This window comes from Dromaius novaehollandiae, chromosome 1 (genome assembly GCF_036370855.1).
Source record: "Dromaius novaehollandiae isolate bDroNov1 chromosome 1, bDroNov1.hap1, whole genome shotgun sequence".
Taxonomy (NCBI): domain Eukaryota; kingdom Metazoa; phylum Chordata; class Aves; order Casuariiformes; family Dromaiidae; genus Dromaius; species Dromaius novaehollandiae.
Genome location: NC_088098.1, coordinates 104,903,662 through 104,916,044, shown reverse-complemented (window position 1 = coordinate 104,916,044; position 12,383 = coordinate 104,903,662). Strand labels below are relative to the sequence as shown.

Sequence of the window (12,383 nt, the reverse complement as noted above, 5' to 3'; positions counted from 1 at the left end):
AGGTTTGTGTGTGTGTGTGTGTGTGTATGTATGTTGCTTCTTATCTGTTCTCCAAGGGTTTACTTCTTACCAGTGCTATTCTCCATTTCCCTGGGTATTGTTTATGATAGACAGTAAATGGTTAGGGACACTGAAGAGATTACAAAAGTTTGCTGGCATTTGAATAGGTCAGTTTGGGTAATACAGTGGATAAACTAAAGAAGTTGACCAAGTGGGCTGGTGACTAGCTGAAGGATCATCTAGCAGAAAGGCATTTTGACAAAACTGATTGCCAGGTTATTTGACAGTGGCTTCACACAGATGGTTTTGGGAGGGTAAATTCTGGAGGCAAGATACAAGTGATGAAAGACTCCTGTTTTAGAAGAGAAGCTGGGATCTGTACAAAGAGGACAGAGGATGTGTAGGGATTTTGAGCACATACTGCACAGTAATTGAGGGTAATGAGTGGGGCCAAGGAAGTACTTATGGGTGTGATAGGTTTTGACCACATCTGCATATAGGGCTATGTTAATTCCAGCTGAGATAAGTATTGAAAATTATTCTCTTTTGCTTCAGCTGTGACTTAGAAGAGATGAGCTGCAGACCTGGAGCTGTAATTGTTGGTGTTCAAGGAACTGGTATATGTAAGCAAATTCACAGAGTCCAGAAAAGCCACTACTTTTCTTTTTCTTTTCTTTTTCTCTAATGCAATGAAAAAGTAAGAAAGATCTCAAATCTCTATAGAGTCCCTTCCCAAGAGAATTTCTTCCTAGCAGTTTTTCCAGAAACCTGAAGTTGGAGGCTAAACTCCTTTCACACTGAGGAAGCCTCACAGAAAACAGTTCCTGTCTGGGATATAAGCATAGCAGCAGGATGAGATTTGATGACAGAAAAGCTTTACTAGAACTGATGTCAAGCAGAAGCAGAATTGTGCTGCCTGTTTTAACTCTGGAAGAGAATATTGAGCAATGCAAGATGTGAGGCATGTCGATTCCTGGCCCGAGCTGAGCCGCTTATTACCCAGGCACACTCAGGGCAGTCTGGCCTCAGCAGGTTCAGTGGCGCAGCACGGCAGTGTGTTAATGCAGCTAGGCTGCTTCCGGGACAGAATGAACAACTTCACGTGGCACCGTATAGGCTTGCTCTTCTGGGACCTCTCTCTTGATCTTCCTTCTGTGCTCTAATTACAGAGCTGACGATTCCTCAGCATCCTTCCTTTTGAGGAGAACTCTGTCATGCTACTAATTTAATAACGCACATTACCTCTTCATAATGTTGAAAATGCTTTGGTCAGCACTTCAAAATTTAAGCAGCTAAAATTAGGCACCTGTAGGTAGAGACCTGGTAACTTTAAATGGCTTGGGGCTGATTTGGGCTTGGGGTGGGGAGGAGAGTTTGAGGTGCCAATCTGTTTGTATTTTCATAAACTAGAACTGTGGGGAGTCAGTCTCCTGATAGGCAGTTGACAAAAGAAGGACTTAGAAACCTAGCTTTAAGCCCTATAAATGAAATATTTTTGTCTTTCATATCTCTCTACTACATTTTTTGTCAATTATAAATGTGAACATGATGACATAATTCACTGGAGTACTGATGCCAAATGCAGTGATGCTTTTCAGTGACAGTGACAAGTGGCAAGGATAGTGAAGTGTCTAAATATATATATATATATATATATTTTGAGCAGTTGAGCTCTTGTAGAACAAGAGGGCACTTTTATTATGTGAACTTGTGTTATAGTTGACATTATGTGCAGCTAGAGGTCAAGAGAGGTCCAGTCATAGTTGACTGAGTGGCCTTAATGGCCACATGGTAAGGATAACATTCATTTCTGTTTAAGAAATCATCAGGTTAGACTGCAAGTACATTTTTAGTTCTAGTGAGGGGGGGATACCTATACGTGAACCTGGGTTTCATTTATTTTGTGAGCAAACTGAGATTTTCTGCCTCTTTTTCAGGCAGCCTTAGACTGACTGCAATATTTTAGCACTAATGAAATCTTTTATTAAAAAAACACATGAATGGAAGACCAGCATTCCAAATGATGGTGCCAATATTATTCTGTCTCCTATTATTGATTTGGTTTGCACACCATACATATGTTAGTGTTTACAAAAGACAAGTGAAGCAAGAGGAAAGACAGTATATTTCCACCAATGGTGAAAATCTAATAAGCTTGGACTGTAAGCTTCTAGGTTTCTGTGACTTAGCTGTGCAAGAGCCAAGGAAAGAGGTTTTGGTTGGTTTGTTTTGCATTTGTTTTTCCTACCCTTCATAATGCCAGCTGCAAAAGTCTTATCAGTAGAACCGTGTAAATGATAAAATGTTATTGGTAGGGTGGTGAAACAGGCTAATGTACCTGAAAATTTCTCATACCTGTTATGGCAGGGATTGTACAATATATGGCATATAAGATTGCACAAACTTGAGCCAAAGATTTGCGAGCACACCGTATTAAAGGTATTTGAATGGGGAAATGCAATTTTTCCTTTTTGCACTAAACCCAGTACCTCTTGCTGAGTGGATGTTCTCATTTACTTCTCCTCTGTGAATTACAAAGAGAGCAGTATAGAACAAAAAATTGGAGAGCTTGTCTAGAGATGATTGTGGATGGGTCTTTAAACCAAAATGAGCAGAGCTTTTCTTTGAAAGGTCAAGCAATTTAACTTGGAAAAAAGGAGGAGGAAGCTTGTGATGGTAATTCTCTAGTTAATTTTGAGCAAGCCTATGTCAAGTAGAAATGGAAATCACTGAATCTCTGTGGTCATTTATGTTTTAACCCTGATGAAGGTACAGTCTGTGTTACTTTTATTGGACAGTAGAGGAGACCAGGCTCCTTCAGATTCTTTTGGCTCTTCAAGCCTTTGCACACACACTTGTTCACACATACTTCATGTACATGCATGCCCCATGGAAAGTGGTTGCTGCCTCAGGCAGCTATGCCCCTGCATAGCTACTTGCCTTGAGTTTGAATAAGTATTTACATGACAAGATGGTGAATTGAAAAATGTAATTATTCAGCTGAATTAGTTCCCTGATATTCTGTGTGCAGCCACACCAGTGCTCATGCTGCTTACGCTGATACAAAGCAAGTGGTGTTGTGGGGGCAGGAAGAAACAGAAGCAGTGACTGCTTTGAAGAGTTAATTGGGAAAACATCACTCCAACATTTCAGCAATCACACTAAAAAGAGTTGTTAGGATAGTAATTAGTCTATTGTTAACATTACTTTTTTTCTCCTATTAAAAGGACTTTGAAACTGTTCTCCTTCTGGGGTCTGGCAATCTGCTACAGGAGCAGTTAGTTATTCATAAGTCCTTATCCTCTGCTGTCCAAACCACCTCGGCATCTTTCTCTGATGTCTGGCTACTGCCTAATCAGTCAGCAACCTCTAGTTATCCCCCTTCAATGTCTCCATAAACCCAGCTTCCTACCGTAGGCTCCAGTTTTACCCTCGTATGCCCATGCTCTCTCTAAAACAAATAACCTTTGCTTCTGCCGCTTTTCCTTGTCTGTCTCCTGAATGCCTCAGCCTTCCCTGAAACGCAGCTCCTCATTATGCAAGTTGGCCAGGCTCATTGCCGCAGCCTCTTCCCGCAGCTAACAAGCTGGCATCCATTTACTCCTTAGACACCTTCCCTTCCATTTGCCACATCCAGCACAGCTTGAAGCAGTTTGTTTTGCTATAAATTGGAGTTTATGGTAACATACAATGTATTTGGAAATGTCACAATGTTTAAATAACAAACTTCCATATTCATAAATAACAAAAACCCATAAGCAGTGGTAACAAGATGACTCCGTCTCTGCAGTCTTAATGACTTATATAGGTCCTTGTCTATAAGTGAAATCTATTTAGGAAAACGGAAACCTCTCCTAACTTCAGTGGGTCTTAGATCAAGCCATATGTTTTCCGACAGGCTACCAGACCACCCACCATCATCCATCTTCATCGTTTATTTATTTTTATTGTGACAACTTCAAATTACATTTTTCCTATTTTATTCTCAGAACTTATTTTGCTTTTACGACGATCTGTACAGATAAAGTATTTGCAAGGAAACAGATGGTGATCTTATTTTTCTTTGCTGTGAAAGGACAGCACTTCTCAGTTTAGTAAGCAAAGTGAGCCCCTTGTGGCATTCAGTGCATTTAGGAGGATAAATCAAGAATCAGAACACAGAGACAGTCCGTTTTTTTCATTAATCACTACAGCAGCAAATATATGTTTTTACTACAAAATGGCTGAATTGCATCTTGACAGTTAATACAAAAACCAGTCAATAATGACATAGCTTTCCCAACAGCCACTAATCCATTTTCAGTAAAACTAAGTCTTTAATGATAATATTGCTTTTCAAGAACTACTATTCCCCTTCCATTTATATAAATAAAAATATTTTTAATCTGTGTTTTCTGTAGTGAGACAATAGATCATAAAATAACTGTTTGCCACTAGATGAAACAACTTCTGGAGTACAGTATCTTTACAGAGGAGTGGGTCATTTCTGGCAAAGCTTCTTTATCTTCAATTGCAATTAGGGGAATAAGGATCCTTCTGATTTTGAAATACAGTTCAAGAAGAATACAACTTCTGAAAGACTGTTCTACAGGAAAAAAGTCTAAAGAATGGAAATACTTGATCTTTTTCTTTTCTAATTGAATCACTTAGCATGTTCCTTCATAGTAAATAAACTATGTTGCAGGGTTTCTTTTTGTTTTTGTTAACTATCATTAACCATATTGAAGTGATATTCTTTGTAATACATAGGGCACACTCTCCTTTTTATTCTTACTTTCATTTGATGGTTGCTTCTTTTATAGGTGATTGTCAAAGATGGAAAGACCTAAGGCTCTTCTTGCCTTCTCGCATATATAATGATATATGAAAGCTTAAGATGTCTATTTCCTTTTTTTATTTTTTTAGATATGTGCTTTGGAAGACACACCAAGGCAACTTAATAAATAAAGTGGGGTTCTCTCAAGTGTCAGAAACCCTCAAAAATTAAGAGAATGGCTTTTCTGAAGGAAGTATTTAAAACTGTTTTAAAGTTAAGCATTAGCTTCAGTGATGGTGAACGTTAAGTTGAACAGCTGCAGATGATCACATGTGATGAGAGAACTGGTAATAAATATCCCAGACCACCAATGGTTTATTCAACAACAGCAATATTTGTTATTCTTGAAATAGCTGTTCCTTCTTCCTTCAAAGCAGAATTTAAGTGTTGTAAAAACGTGAGGTTTGTGCAACAATGAACTATAGTTACTAACCCAGAAGACAGGTTCATGTCCATGTGCAGTACAGCAAAAGTAAGATTTTCTGTTTGGCTTCAGCAAACGTCTTGAAAGGAAAATTTTGGAGAAACAGGGCCTGTGATTGTCCTGGAGACTGTCTGATGAGGACTGTAGTGAGGACTGTAGTGATTAATAGACATGATATCAAAGATATTCTAAATGACCTTTTTGCAGATCTTTTATTTCTGTATATATAACTTTTTAATTGTTTCTGAAGATTAGTGGAAGGAAACAAATGCACTTCAGTATAAATTTAATACCTTTGTGCTTACGTGCCAAAGTAAGATCATGTGGTTCTGAGTTTGGCTCTCCTACTGAAGTTGTCTGGAAAAAATACATGGTGCTTTTTTCATGGTTAGAGATATTTCCATGGATCTTAGCCTTTCGTGCATTTCTACTTTGGTAATAAAATGAGTCTCCTGGTCCTCTACCTGAAAATTTTCCAAATAATTCCTCTGAATTATTTTTTTTTCATTTCCATAGTTATGGAACCTCTACATACTTCTGTAAGCTTTTTCCAGTATTGGCTAAGTGATTATACTATATTTAAGCATTTAGGTCAAATGTCTGCTCATGACTTCAGTGAATAAAGGAATAGACAGGATGACATCAAGTATCTCTGAGATCTATCTCACATTTGTGTGCATCACATGAATTTGTCATCCAAATTTGACCACAAGTTGTCTTTGATATCTGCCAGCTAGAATAAAATTTATCTTCTACATGCATATACTACAGTGCTAAGTAACAGAGAGAGAACTGCAGTCACAATTAGCACATGAAGTTACCACTGTGCTGCTGCCGGTATTTTAGTATCTGTTATTTTAATTCATTGTAACAAATAATTATGAAAACATATGTCAAAATAATATCTAATTTTAATACAGAGTTTGGAAATAACAAAGCAGCAACATAATAACCGCTTTATAATATATGGCGTAACTGGAGGCCCCAGGAGAAATATAACAATTTAATTTGTTCGATATATTCTTCTGACACAAAAAATGGTGGGAGTACCACTGAAGGAGCTCATGAATGTTAAAAGAGCACCAAGAATTAACTCAGCGCTGGGTTCTGAGGGCTTTTCTTATGTAGAAATAGTGCGGTATTTACAATAATATTTTATTTCTTGCCTCTCTTTTATCATGTCTGGATCAAGACTGAAGTAATCAGACTGATCAATTAAAATTGATACAATCGACTTAATCTGTAATGTTACTAACCCCTTTGGAAACAGGCTAGCTCCTACCTCTGTCATAATGATTTCCAGCAGGTACCCCCAGCACTGTGTGCGGTCCCGCACAGCCCCTGCCCTGCCCTGCCCAGAAGGGGGGGTCACTGGGCAAAGGACTGGTCCCAGCCTCCCCTAAGGGAGCTGCTGTGTTTACACACTTTTGGTTATAATGCTGGGGTGGCTCCAGCCATTCCTTGCTGGGATCACAGCAGCCAGCTGAAGCTCTGGGGACAAGCCCACAAGTACGGGCACTGCAGGGGACAACAGATTTCCATAACTTTTCAGAAATTTCCATCCCGTGTTACTCGAGACAAGGGCTTCCTTATCCTCACCAAAGTCAGTGCGGCTACTCAAACGGTTACATTTAGCCCTGTGTATATGCACCTTTATTTACACTTTAGAAGGGAGGTGCTGAACGAGGATTGTCAATGGAATTGCACTGGAGAGAGAGAGAATTCAGTTCACAGACCAAGTAGAAATTTGAAGGCAATATATATTAGCTTATTTTATATTACTATGCTTTTATATGTGGTGTGTGTTTCCACAACATTGCTTAGTAAGTGCACATAGAAATAAGGAGAAAATTCACTATTTTAATGTATCAGTGTTTGTTATGAACTGCTTTGATATTTTAATATTTCATAAAACAATATTTCTTGGAGGAAAAGTATTTTAAATTATTTTTGCAATATTCTGCCTCTACCCACTGAGTTATAGCTTTGAATAAAATAATAAATTATCTTGTACTTATTTTGCTGAATATAGAAATATAATTTATAATCTTCTACCAATTAGCTTTTCTCCTTAGTAGTATTTCTGAAGCATTCATTGCTGTTGTAAAATTCTATTAAGATAAGGAAATACAGAGTGTTAGACTTCTTTGCTTAATTTTTCTTGAGACTATCACATAGTGTTTCTGCCAGTAAGCTGGGAAGAGAGAGAATGTAATTTGTACTTTCCTAAGCTTTTGATTTGAACTGATTGGTATAGTCTTTCTAAAAAGCTGAGTAAGTCTTATTACAGTACAAACATGACCTTCAGGAAAAGGTTAAAGATATCTTTAACAAACTACTTTCCCAACCACTCAAAAAGAAACAGTTAGGAGACGACTGGGCTCAGCTACTCAGGTAAGTAACCCTCATTAATTGTCTATTGCGGACATACTCATTATTATCAGACAATTGAAAATTGCTGAAATTAAATCTGGAACAAGCATACACAATCAACCAACGAAACTGAAATTCCAGAATTAAGATGCTGCTATTTGGCTTTTATAGCTAATGAGGAGATTTCTGTAGTGACATTGGTAGTCGTAAGAGGTTTAATGGTATCCTTTATGGGTTTAACAGTTAGTAAGATCATGTGGTTTAATTATTTCTGGCATCTTAATATGATCTTCGTTCTTTTCACCTTTCACATGAGGAGACTCATTCCTTTTCTCTGAGGATCCAGTGTGATAGACAAAATGTCAGGAATAATTAAAACTAATGAAGGCCACACACAGAGAAACGTTGAGAAGAAATTCAGTCTATCTGCTACAGATAGATTTCCCCCTGGAAATCTGAAATGAAATATTTCCTACTTGTATTCAGAGTCCTACTCATCAGCCTCATCGTTTCATCAGTGTGATACTGTTGTGCTTCTTTGGCACCCTGATTTATTGGTTTGCGGGAGAGAGGTCAAACATTTTATGGCCTCACATTGTTTAGGCTGTCTTTATAACTCCCTGGATGGAATGATTGTTTTGAGACAAAAATGTCTCCGTTTTAAAATCCAGTGTCCTGAAATTTGTTGCTGTGGTCCCCAAGTCCCTTTGGCAATAAGAACTACACTTGACTGTGTTGTATAGTTGATATGGCTTTTACACCAAAAATTACTATTATTTGAAAACATAAATTTGGATTCTTTGCAATTCTGATTCATTGTAGGTGCTCCAGCAGTTTTGCTTTCATTAGACTCTTGGCAAATGCCCATAGCAACCATATGACTAATAAGGCTTTTCCTAATACTACATAATTACAGCATAGTAGACATTAGGTTTGCTATTCAGAATATGAATAAATTAGAATAAGATATTGTCTTCAAGTGGAATATGAACACTCAGCTCTTCTTTGAACCTTTTAAAATCCTTTTCCCAAATTACTGATTCTGTTTCTTCACAATGCCTGGAGCTCAGGCTACTTCTGACTGTTAAGGGCAACAAGATTATTAAAAAAAAAAAAAAAAAAGAAAAACTCTGAACTGAAAATGAGTGGCCCTGTCAATTTTAAATGGATATACTGGGTTAAGGCAATTTACACTTAGCTATTCCAGGGGCTGCTTTTATTTGCTCCTCTGAACTTTTTCCTCGCTCAGTGAGTGTCCCTGGGGAGAGCAGTATATCAGTGCACTAGGTCATGGGATGGGGAGAAGGTGAAACCAGAGGGTAAGCAATTTATGGCAAAGACTTTTTCAAACATCTACCAGCTTGGCAGATCTGCCGGGGGTGGGGAGTAGGTAACGATCTGAGTTGTGGCATTTATGCTAGGAGAACATAGGCATTGAAGGAGGAAAACTTACAGAGAGAGCTGGACAGTCACAGTACCGTTCTTAAGTTATTCATGCAACATACACACTGGACGTAAGCATACTCTCTCATACTTGCTGTGGGGCCAGAGGCAGCGTTTGGTAGGAGAGCACCTCATCACACTGGGTCTGCATCTGCTGATGGTGCAGAGCCATCCCAGCTGGATTCTCCTCGAGCAGAGGGATCCCCAGGAAGAGCCCTCCTTGGGTTGTTCTCACCCTTTTAACACTGCTTGAGGGAAAGGAAATTGAGTAAGTCAAGACATATTAAGTTCTGCCACCTTTCTGAGGTAAAAAGTAAAAGGTTTGTCCCTCAAGCTGAAAATGCGGGATGGTGTAATCATGTTTTATATTGAATTGAAATTAATAGTATTGCTTTGAGCTGAGTTCTTTGATGTGTAATTGCTTAGGGATCTTCATGGAAATCCTGTCTCTGTAACCTTTTAGCCATGATTAAAATTGCCGTTGTGTGTGATTTAGATAAAAAGACTAGGAACAAGGACTAAGCATGGTACTACTTGGAGATTGTTTTTAAAAATAGTTTATTTTAGTCCCTGAATCTCCTTTTCCTCAAATCTTTTCAGTGGCCAAACTTTTAAATGCCAAATCCAAGCAAAATTGTTACTTTTTCAAATGTTCTTAATTGCACACATTTAAGAATTTTTGAGTGTAGGAGTCTATTTCTCTCATGTTTTTGTTCTTCCTTTTTCCTACGAGACAGCTACAAACTAAACTTTGAAGACAAACTATTTTGCAGACAGATATATTACTGACTTGGCTTCCCGCACCCCAGGATTCTTGGTTGTTATACGTGCCATTTTCACCTGAGACCTACATAACACCTCGTAATGTGGGTCAAGCAAGCATTAAGAACAGTCTTTCCTCCACCTATGGCTATTAGCACTCCTTCCCTTTTCCACAGTTTTAGGACTGGTCAGTGCTTATTTATCTTCTGATGCTGATGAAGCTGTGCTTCAGAATAAGCTTGTGGCATTCTGTTTTTTTCTTTCATAAATGAAATACTGTTAATAAACCAATTACGAACGGACTGCATGGCATTGCTAGCAATCTACCACATATATCCACCAGTAGGTTTAACTGACATTACTTTTAATTTTACTTATCAGCTCTAACCTCTCTCCCTGCCTTTTTGACAGCTGTGACTGAAGTGGAAATTGATTGTAGCTTTTTAAGATTGCTTTGTCATTAGACTTGCGTTGCTATATTGAAAAGCTATAGATAAAAGGTGGTGATGGAAGATGTACAGGGATTAAAATTACACCCTGTTTGTGTTTTGTATGTGAAGCAATAAGTCTGCAAGATTGAGTTCATTTTCTCCTTGCTATTGTTAATGCTATTGTAGAAGATGGAAGTAGATCCTGCTTCTTTCACAACATTTTTTCCTTCAGTGCATTTCCATTTGTAAGAGGGCTCACCAGTGCTAAAACCGCATGCCCTATTTTTTTGTGAACAAAAAGCAGAAATCTTTAGGAAGCGAAAGAGAATATTTATATCCACAGAATATTATGTAAGAGAAAGTAGAGGAAGAATACAAGAAATTTTGCATCCAACATGCTGGTGAAGTGCAAAGCTTGCAACTAGGATTGAAGAATATACAAAAAGCTAAGCATCACTGACAGCCTAAATAACTCCTCACCTTCACCCACACACAACTTTGAGTCAGAGTTGGTTTATTTTTGTTCTTTTTGGAAAACTGAAAGGTACCCTGCCTGGCCTTCAAGTAACCGTGTTGTTACTGCAGTGCTGGAGAATGGATTGAGGGATGTGGTTGATTTCAGGCCTCGTAAAGAAAACAAAATTGCTCAATTAAACTCTTCAGAAGGACTTAATTTGTCATCGTGAATTACATTGGTCATTGGCTACTATTAAGAAGGGAAAAGGGAAGGAACAAGGGATCGCACACCCTGAACAGGTCAAATTAAACCAGCCAGAAAGGTTCATGGTGTCATAAACACTGCTGAGAGTGAAAAAAGACTTTGATAGCTGATAACTTAATTATCTGCCACTATCAGTTTGGAAGGGCTTTTAAACACGTCCAAAGTGTCTACCAAAATTTTCAGCAGGAGTGACAGCAGATTTTTAAGTAAGGATAAAAATGCAGCAGTCTTCCTGGAATAAAACTCTGACAGACTATGATAAATTACCTTATTATAGTTGTTCGCATGACAAATGTACTTGATCAGTGTTTCTTCCTGGGAATAGTTGAGCCTACCCAGAGGCAAAAGTTGAAAGGAAATGAGAGCTAACTAGTAATCTTAAGTGGAATACATCAGAATTTCTCAAAGCAGAAGCTGAGAAACTTGATCAATTATTGTTTATGTCAATAACAAAACACTTCTAATGTCCCCTCCTTGTATGACTTCTTCCTTTATCTATTTAATATCATTCATAGAAATTTCACATACACATACTTTTATAAATGACTCAGTTAAATCAAGAGACCTACTTAAAGCTAAATGTTTTATAAATAGCAAGATTTAGCCCTTACGCATGCTGCAGGACCAGTCACAGAACTTGCTTAAAGTACCTCCTTTGAGTACAGTGACTGATGGATAAATCAAAGTGGCCAAAGGCTGTAGAGATTGTGTCACTTGATATGGCCACACTTTCACAGCTTTCACTTCCCTACACTGGGGCTACATCTGCCCATTGCCTAGTTACAACTCACTTGCCCAGCTTTCCAAGTGAATTTTGCAACCTAGATAATCCTGGTTCTCAAGCTGGTTTGGATCTCTGTATTTTTGTCTTGATATATCTCAGTACAGGCCTATGTGTAACACACACGTATTTCCTCCTAATTTTTCTCAAGTATTTGCAATTACAATAAATTTAAGACATAGTGTATAATGTAAACTAATATTCACTCTTTTCAGCTACCATTTATCTGAGCAATTTGTTTCAGATTTGTAAAATACTAGAAATTAGAGACAGTCATTATCACTATTATAATTTATACATTATTTCAAAAGAAACCAACTGCATAGGACCTAATATATGATTATTTAGCCAGTGTATCAGATCTTCCCTAACCCGTAATTCTCTGATCTGCCCACCTTACAATTTAAACAAGAAAATAATTGAAGTTTCCCTCCAGAGTTTAGTTAATGAATAAGCTTACGATTACTGAGGTCTGTAAATATGAATTACACACCCAAATTACAATTAAGAGTCTGAATCTGAACCCTTCTGGTTTTGAAAGACAAGGCTACAAGCCTGTATGTCAGGACACTGAATTTATTTAACAGAACAAGAGTGAAATTTGGACAGAAAAAGAATCAGTCACAAAATGA

General features: G+C 37.8%; 1 protein-coding gene across 3 annotated transcripts in view; it reads left to right on the top strand.

Annotated features, from left to right (window-relative positions):
- The window catches only part of CADM2 (cell adhesion molecule 2), a 675,129-nt gene that overhangs the window by 296,497 nt on the left and 366,249 nt on the right, over positions 1-12,383 (top strand). The gene's annotated exons all lie outside the window — the stretch shown is intronic.